The sequence below is a fragment of the Bos grunniens genome, chromosome 8, assembly GCF_055505025.1.
Source record: "Bos grunniens cultivar Pamir isolate PY7600 chromosome 8, Bosgru_T2T1.0, whole genome shotgun sequence".
Taxonomy (NCBI): domain Eukaryota; kingdom Metazoa; phylum Chordata; class Mammalia; order Artiodactyla; family Bovidae; genus Bos; species Bos grunniens.
Genome location: NC_141172.1, coordinates 88,229,827 through 88,239,784, shown reverse-complemented (window position 1 = coordinate 88,239,784; position 9,958 = coordinate 88,229,827).

The following is a 9,958-nucleotide window of genomic DNA, read 5'->3' as shown; positions in this document are numbered from 1 at the left end:
ATGAATAATTAAGCTGTTTGCCTGGAATAGGGAAGGAATGCTAATGAAGATGGTGTGAGAGACAAGCCCTGCTCACAGAGATGCTGAGTGCTGTGTGTGTGCGCGTGTGCCTGTGTGTGTTTCCAGTTCTCACAGGACATACATGAACATATGTTAACTTAATTTTGTACGTTGTTGCTCAGATTATGATTTATAACTACAGCTAAAGTGGACAATGCCAAAAACAACACTGGAAATGGAAGACACTGTCTTCTGCCTGGTACACTCCTTAGACATCTCTAGGACTTCGTTTCAACCAGATCTCAGCCTCCAGTTGGCCCTTGGGCTCCCGGGGCCCCCAGCACCCACCCCTCTGTCAGGCCTGTGTCTCATGCTGTTCCCTGCTCCCACTGCCTTCCTCTCTGGGCGGCACATGGTGCCACCCCCTCAGGGCCAGCCCCTGCCCCCTCTCCCAGAAGCCTCCAGCTCCCGCTTCCAAGTTGTAGGGAGCATGGCATGAATGTTGGGTCTGAGGATCCCCGTTTCCTGAGAGTCATGGCCATTCCCCAAATCCTGCTGTCTATATACTATTGCCCACGTGTGAAGTGCATTCTCTAGGGGCCTGGGATAAGTTCAATGGGTGTGTAGGGCTGTGTGTGTGAGTCTACGTGTGTAGGCGTGTGTATGGGTGATGTAGGACTCTGCATGTCTGAGTTTTATTGAGTTTCAGGGTAGAAATAACTATTTCTACTATACTATTTCTAACTATTCTACATTAATCAAGAATAGTTAATCAAGATAGTGATAGTTTAAATTTTCATTTTAAATAAAAAATTTCAGTCTTCACACTGTGCTCTTGAGACGTTGAGAGTTGTTACATTTCTAATGGGCACATTTGTGTTCCTGGAGGATTGTGCTCAGGTGAGGCTTGTGGGTATAAGATGTGTTCTTGGTTGCTCGTGGCAACCAAGAGCTCCTGTCCCAGGGACACCATGTTCTGCGTCTGCAGAGGGAAAATGAATGCAGCGCTGTGGACATCCACACTCGATGCCCGTGCGTGCTAAGTCTCTTCAGTTGGGTCTGACTCTGCGACCCCATGGACTGTAGTCCACCAGGCTCCTCTGTCCATGGGATTCTCCGGGAAAGTATACTGGAGTGGGTTGCCATTCCCTTCTCCAGGGGATCTTCCCAACTCAGAGATTGAACCCGTGTCTCTTACATCTCCTACATTGGCAGGTGGGTTCTTTACCACTAGTGCCACCTGGGAAGCCCCACTCCATGCCCAGGAGGTCTTCAAATGACCATGGATCAGAAGAGACACCAGGTGTCCCTCACCATACCAGGAAGGAATTCCTGACAGGGGCCACCAGGATGTCACAAAGTGACTCCTAACAACTTGTAGGCAAATGCAGGTTCTGAGGAGGTCTGACACCTGAGGGGTGGGGAACATCTGCCGCGGAGAGGAGTCCAGGCAGGCATGGGGCCTGAGGAGAGGATGGGGCTGGAGGGGCTCTGAGAAATGCATCGAGCGCCCACAAAGCAGGCCTGGGTAGTGTGCACTAACGAGAAGGATGCCGGCCCATCTCTCCCTCTATGGAGGGATTTGTAGGTGATTACTTAGCTGATTAGGTATTATCATAGAGTGAACAAAAATCCCAAGCAAACAAAGCCAGCAACTCTGGATAAAAGCATGAAGGCAGAGTTTGATTTCATCGGATAAAGAATGATTTACAAAAATGGTTTCAGAATGGACCAATGGGAAAAGAAGAGGCAATTTCAGAATTGGGGATTAGTTGGATAACTGGATTAGTTGGATACATCCAATTAAGTGCGGTTACATAGGCCTTTAAACTAACTTTGAAGAATGTAAGGTAATAGGATCAAAAGATTTCCATGGCCTAATATTATGTGAAAATATAGAAAGTAAAACATGCACACTGAGACATACACGCACACACCCCTCACACTACAAGAGAGAAAGAAAGCAGACAAAACTGTAAGAAATAAGATGAGGCAGGTGAGAATATAAGCACTATTGGTTTTCTCTCTTCTTTCTCTTTAAAATATATATTTTTCTTTTTTAAACATTTACTTGTTTTTAATTGAAGGATAATTGCCTTACAACTTTGTGTGGTTTCTGCCATACTCAACATGAGTCAGCCGCAGGTGTACATGTGTCCCCTCCCTCTTGAACCTCCCTCCCACCTCCCACCCTCTTTTTTTTTTTTACTTTTTATGAAGGTTTATCTGTATTTAATTTTAACTTTTCTTTTTAAAAACTGGACATATATATGCATGAACACATCTATACATATGTCTCTGTATGTTTTAAATAAGTGAAGTGATTTAAGAGAAGCAGTCTGGGAGAATCTTCAGCACACTGACTTGGACCAAGCCCAGTCCCAGGGCTGCCCCTGCTTTCTCATGTAACAACCCCCTGAAATATCTGTACCTCTTCTCCTTGGTGGATGGGTTCGGGCTCTTCCAGGGCAGCCAGCTGCTCAGTGCCGGGTCTCTTACCAGCTGTGCTGGCCACCGTAGTTGGCAGGGCAGGGTGAGTGCATCTCGGCCTTGTGGTCATTTCTGAGTTCTCACTTGGCTATTCTGGGAACCCAGCACCTGCAGGCTCTGCCTGCCCACGTGGGCTTCAGGAAGGCTCATGAGCCTCTGCAGTCTGTCAGGCAGCACCCGGCAGGCCGTCCCTCGGAGGGAGCTGGGGTCACCAGGCACAGAGCTCGGGCTTCACCCTGAGGACGGCCTTATGCCCTCTGCTTCTGCCTGTTAGAGGGACACTCGGTGACTGTTGGCAGTGGGGTCCCAAACCAAGAAGAAGCCTTGGAAGAGACTCCGCTTTGCAGATGGCAGACAAACCTCTGTGGGGTGTTGAGCTCTAATCCAGATGTTCCTCTTGCTTCCTGTCTTCAGAGCACAAGGAAAGCCCACGTCCTTTGGTTGTAAACAGATACCTTTTGTGACTGGACGTGAAAGACTGTGGTGTTGGGTCAGGCGAGATGACCAAGTCCCCCTGGCTAGTCTGGGTTGTCTCCTCTTTGTTACGGAGTTCATCATGTTGAGGGAAAAAAAATGCATTTCCTGCTCTTCCAGAAACACAAGTGTGTTTCAGTGCCCTTGTGTCATTTACAGTCTACAAGAGCACAGGAAGTTCAGATACACAATTTTGCCTTGAATAGCAGTGGATTGTGTCCAAGACAAAAACTGACTCATAGGCCACAGGCCGAGTGTTCTGCATGGACACCTCTTTTCTCTCGTTGAAGTACTATGAACTGTATTTCATAGTAATGTCTCAGAGCCCTCTGAAGAGTGATCATTAAAGGGAATAAGACCATTTGGAACAAAATAAGCCATTCTTTCTTTTTTTTATAGCTAGAATTTATTAAGCATTTTTTTCTGTTTACAGTGTTTTAACAATCGGAGGATAATTACTTTACAATATTGTGACGGTTTTTGCCATACATCAACATGAATCGGCCATAGGCATACATGTGTCCTCCTCATCCTCTTATTACGAGCAGATGACAGTGGACACCAAGACACAGGGCTCTTGTGAAAGTAGCTTCGGGGCGCCCAACAGGCCTGACCTTCTCCCCAACAGAGTAAGGGCCTCAGGGAGGAAGACACCTCAAATAATCGTGACAGCACAATTTGGGCCATTAGCCACGTGGCTTCCACTGTCATCTTGCACTTCAAGGAGCTGCCTTTTCTCTTCTTCTAGATTTTGAGCTCTATAGAAGAAGGAATCATGTTTTCCTGTCTCACCCACAGGATCCAGCACTTTCCCAAACATAGTAAGTGCGCAGAAGTAGTCATTGCCACTGCTGATGATGCTCATGCTTCTGTAGCTCCCTCTATACACCTGCTTTTTAAAAACCATCCCCACCCCACAGCGACGTGCACATTTATTGTTGGATCCAGGCTGCAGGCACAGGGAGTCAGCTCTCTCTGGCTTAATACTCTTACAAATCATTTATGTTATATTAATGCAGGAAACAGAGATTCACCTCTAAATTAAGGCAAGTGTGTTAGTTGCTGACTCTTTTGTAGCCTGCCAGGCTCCTCTGTCCATGGAATTCTCCCACCAAGAATACTAGAGTGGGTTGCCATTCCCTTCTTCAGGGGATCTTCCCTGGAGACCCAGGGATCGAACCCAGGTCTCCTGCATTGCAGGCAGATTCTTTACCATCTGAACCACCAGGGAAGCCCAAATTGAGGCAAAGTCATAGCCATATCCTTTACAGTAAGTCCAGAGAAGACCTCTATTTGTCATCACAGCCAGCCGTGCCCCCTTCCCTGTCCTGGGGGCTAATGGTAGGCTTAGCAGGCTGAGAGGGGCACCACTTTCTTTTTCAGTCTTTTGGGAAATTGCCGAACCTCTGCCATTTCCAGGAGATGGCCATGAAGCTGCATTTGCTGCCCGGCAGTCGGGCTGGGTGGTGAGGTCCTTTCTGAGAGGGATGGTTGGCTGGCCAGTGGGTGTGGTGCAAACTTGTCTTCAACATTCCACAGGGGCCAGGCTGAGCCCCCAGAGGGGCAGGGGCCTGTGGGTCAGTAAGATGCTGGTAGAGAGCTATGGTCTAGAGATGGCTGAGTGACTGGCAGGGGACTATTTTGGCTTTGGTTCCACTAACATCTGTATATATTATACACCGATGTGCCTAGATGTTTATAGAGGTGGGTGCTGGGTGTTGGAGGAGTGAGGGTGGAGCTTCGGTCACGAGCCAGGAATGTGTAAGGACCTGGTGTTCACAGCTTGTCATCAGAGGGAGGGGCTTGGTAGTGACGAGGTCCTCTCCTGGGTAGGGTCAGCCTTTGTGAGTCTCAGGAAAGTTGATGTGTTCAGAGGGAGGAGGGTAGTCCCCCGGGGATGGAAGGTCCAGGGGACAGGGCAGGACAGTGAGATGCCAGGAGGCTGTTCACCCTCATCACCTCCTCTCCTGTTGAGACTTCACCGGCTCCTGACTCTCCTTGCTGCCTCCTTGTACCATGGCCACTAGGGTGGCTTTGGCTGGGACCTGAGATCAGATAGTGTGAGGGGAGAATGACAAGGACAACATTACAGTGGTCCCTCACCCCTGACAGCTGTTAGCTCTGAGCAGGACTCTTCCAGGGGCCTTGGATGGACCCTTGGTGAACTGGGAAGATGACATCTTAGAAGGAAAGTCAACACCCCAGGATACCCCACCCTGGGTGGGAGCTGGGGTCCACCACTGTGTCAGCCCTGCTCCTAGGTCTGCCGTGTGTCTCTGCAACCCCTCACCACCAGGTTGCCTCTTAGAGCTCACGCAGGGTGCAGCTGGGGTGTGTGTCTGTGTGTATTTGTGTGTGCCTGAATAACCATGTCACTTGGGTGCACATTGCATACATGTGCCTGTGTGCTATGTGTGAACATGTGCTTGTGTGTGCACATGTATATTCATGCAAGTCTTTCTGTGTGCATGTACATGTGATTCATGGGTGCATATTTATGTGCACATGCCTATGTGTGTGAGTGTGTGGAAATATGTGGGTGCACATTGCTTATGTGCAAGTGTGTACCTGTGTGTGAATGCCTGTGTGTGTATGTACATGTGCACATACACATCTGCCTGTGTGTGTTCAGTTCAGTTCAGTTGATAAGTCATGTCTGAATTTTTGCGATCCCATGGACTGCAGCACGCTAGGCTACCCCGTCCTTCACTGTCTCCAGGAGTTTGCTCAAACTCATGTCCTTGGGTCAGTGATGCCATCCAACCATCTCATCCTCTGTTGTCCCCTTCTCCTCCTGCCTTCAGTCTTTCCCAGCGTCAGGGTCTTTTCCAATGAATCAGTTCTTTGCATCAGGTGGCCAAAGTACTGGAGTTTCAGCTTCAGCATCTGTCCTTCTAATGAATATTCAGGACTGATTTCCTTTAAGATTGACTGGTTTGATCTCCTTGCAGTCCAAGGGACTCTCAAGAGTCTCCTCTAGCACCACAGTTTGAAAGAATCAATTCTTCAACCTGCTGTATGGTCCAACTCTCACATCCATACATGATTACTGGAAAAACCATAGCTTTGAGCATCTGGACCTTTGTCAGCAAAGTTGTCTCTGCTTTTTAATACACTGTCTAGATTTGTCATAGCTTCCTTCCAAGGAGCAAGTGTCTCTTAATTTCATGGCTGCAGTCATCCTCCTTCTCTTGGGTATACATATACTTGGGTCCTCAAACCCCAGTGTGTCACCTTTGCTGACATCTCTTCATATATATTGGTCAGATGTTCACACATGGTCTTTGGAATGAAGCTGATGAGTCAGACAGAAGGCCCCCGTGTGGGTGGTGAACACCATCTGAGCCACAAGCACTGCAGCTTCACTCTGGGAAGATATCTTACCCCAGTGCCTGCCCCAGGGCTGCCTTCCCCTTGGCCTCCTGTAGGGCTGGGGCCACCAGAGTCCTTCCAGGACCTGCTGACCGCTTGGCATCCCGAACTCGGTGTTGACTCCTTGAGATGATTTGTTCATAGTATTTTTAAATTAATGTTTATTTTTACCAAGGTGAGAGATGCACAGAGTTTTAAGAGCCACCAACTTGGAAGGAGAATCAGAAGACCTCTGCCTTATTCCTCTGGTTTCATTTCCTCTAAGAATGAGCCTCACGTCACCCTCAGTAAGACAGCGTGATCCAGAGCTTAGATGGCCTGTCCCTGGAGTCCCAGTGTGCCCCCAGTCTGGCTCCTCTCTCTCAACATCATGTGTGATTCATCCAAGTGGGCATGTGATCAATTCGGTTTATCCATTCTTATTGCTGAATTGCTTTCCTTCGTGTGGTTATGCCATATGGATAACATAAATATCACTTAAACATATGAGTATAATATACTTGTATAAAATTATGTATTATATAAAATATATTTGTGTTGTATAATTACATAATATAATGATACAGCTATATAACAAATAATTATTGTTGTTTAGTTGCTAAGTCGTGTCTAACTCTTTGTGAACCCATGGACTGTAGTCCAACAGGCTCATCTGTCCATGGGATGTCCCAGGCAAGAATGCTGGGGTGGGTTGCCATGTCCTTCTCCAATAATAAATAATACATATCATATATACTATCTGATATGCTATGTATTTATCGTGCATGTATTTTACATGGTTATAAATAACTTACAACATAACTGATCTAATATAGTATAATATTTAATTATATATACTATTCTACTGTTTATGGGCATTTGAATTGCTTAGTTTTTAGTTATTGTTTTTATTGAGACAGACAGTAAAAGCGTCTGCCTGCAATGCAGGAGACCTGGGTTTGATTCCTGGGTCGGGAAGATCCCCTGGAGAAGGAAATGGCAATCCATTTCAGCACTCTTGCCTGGAAAATCCCATAGATGGAGGAGCCTGATAGGCTACAGTCCATGGGGTCGCAAAGAGTCGGACACGACTGAGCAACTTCACTTTCATTGGACATGTAACAATGTCTCAGTGTCAGGTTTGCAACATCATGATTTGATGTATGGATATATTGTGAAATGACCACCATAATAAGTCTACTTAGCATTCATCATACACATAGGTACAAGTGTTTTTTTCCTTGGGATGAGAAATTTCAAGACTAACTCTCTTCAGATCAGTCGCTCAGTCCTGTCCGACTCTTTGTGACCCCATGAATCACAGCACACCAGGCCTCCCTGTCCATCACCAACTCCCGGAGTTCACTCAGACTCACGTCCATCGAGTCAGTGATGCCATCCAGCCATCTCATCCTCTGTCGTTCCCTTCTCCTCCTGTCCCCAATCCTGCCCAGCATCAGAGTCTTTTCCAATGAGTCAACTCTTCGCATGAGGTGGCCAAAGTACTGCAGTTTCAGCTTTAGCATCATTCCTTCCAAAGAAATCCCAGGGTTGATCTCCTTCAGAATAGACTGGTTGGATCTCCTTACAATCCAAGGGACTCTCAAGAGTCTTCTCCAACACCACAGTTCAAAAGCGTCAATTCTTCGGCACTCAGCTTTCTTTACAGTCCAACTCTCACATCCATACATGACTACTGGAAAAACCATAGCTTTGACTAGACGGACTTTTGTCGGCAAAGTAATGTCTTTGTTTTTTACTATGCTGTCTAGGTTGGTCATAGCTTTTCTTCCAAGGAGCAAGCGTCTTTTAATTTCATGGCTGCGGTCACCATCTGCAGTGATTTTGGAGGCCCCCCCCCAAATAAAGTCTGTCACTGTGTCCTTTGTTTCCCCATCTATTTGCCATGAGTGATGGGACCAGTTGCCTTGATCTTTGTTTCTTGAATGTAGAATTTTAAGTCAGCTTTTTCACTTTCATCAAGAGGCTCTTTAGTTCTTCTTCACTTTTTGCCATAAGGGTGGTGTCATCTGCATATCTGTGGTTATTGATGTTTCTCCCAGCAGTCTTGATTCCAGCTTTGCTTCATCTAGCTCTGCATTGCCCATGATGTACTCTGCATATAAGTGAAATAAGCAGGGTGACAATATACAGCCTTGATGTATTCCTTTCCCAATTTGGAACCAGTCTGTTATTCCATGTCCAGATCTAACTGTTGCTTCTTGACCTGCATACCAGTTTCTCAGGAGGCAGGTCAAGTGGTATGGTATTTCCATCTCTTTAAGAATTTTCCACAGTTTGTTTTGATCCACACAGTCAAAGGCTTTGGCGTAATAAATAAAGCGGAAGTAGATGCTTTTCTGGTATTCTCCTGCTTTTTTAATGATCCAATGGATGTTGGCAATTTGACTTCTGGTTCCTCTGCCTTTTCTAAATCCAGCTTGAACATCTGGAAGTTCACGGTTCACGTACTGTTGAAGCCTGGCTTGGAGAATTTTGAGCATTACTTTGCTAGCATGTGAGATGAGTGCAATTGTGCGGTAGTTTGAACATTCTTTGGCATTGCCTTTCTTTGGGATTGGAATAAAAACTGACCTTTTCCAGTCCTGTGGCCACTGCTGAGTTTTCCAAATTTGCTGGCATATTGAGTGCAGCACTTTCACAGCATCGTCTTTTAGGGTTTGAAATAGCTCAACTGGAATTCCTCCACTAGTTTTTTCATAGTGATGCTTCCTAAGGCCCACTTGACTTTGCATTCCAGAATGTCTGGCTCTAGGTGAGTAATTACTCCATTGTAATTATCTGGGTTGTGAAGATCTTTTTTCGTATAGTTCTGTGTATTCTTGCTACCTCTTCTTAATATATCTTCTGCTTCTGTTAGGTCCATACTGTTTCTGTCCTTTATTGTGCCCATCTTTGCATGAAATGTTCCTTCGATAAGTCTAATTTTCTTCAAGAGATCTCTAGCCTTTCCCATTCTATTGTTTTCCTTTATTTCTTTGCACTGATCACTGAGGAAGGCTTTCTTATCTCTCCTTGCTAGTGTTTGGAACTCCGTATTCAAATGGGTATATTTCTCCATTTATCCTTTGTCTTTCACTTCACTTCTTTTCATAGCTATTTGTAAGCCCTCCTCAAACAACCATTTTGCCTTTTTGCAGTTCTTTTTCTTGGAGATGGTCTTAATCACTGCCTCCTGTACAATGCCATGAACCTCTGTCTATAGTTCTTCAGGCACTCTATCAGATCTAACCCTTGAATCTATTTCTCACTTTCACTGTATAATCATAAGGGATTTGATTTAGGTCATACCTGAATGGTCTAGTGGTTTCCCCTACTTTCTTCAATTTAAGTCTGAATTTGGCAATAAGAAGCTCATGATCTGAGCCACAGTCAGCTCCTTGTTTTGTTTTTTGGGGGCTCCAAAATCACTGCAGATGGTGACCACAGCCATGAAATTAAAAGATGCTTGTTCCTTGGAAGAAAAGCTATGACCAACCTAGACAGCATAGTAAAAAACAAAGACATTACTTTGCCGACAAAAGTCCGTCTAGTCAAAGCTATGGTTTTTCCAGTAGTCATGTATGGATGTGAGAGTTGGACTGTAAAGAAAGCTGAGCACCGAAGAACTGATGCATTTGAA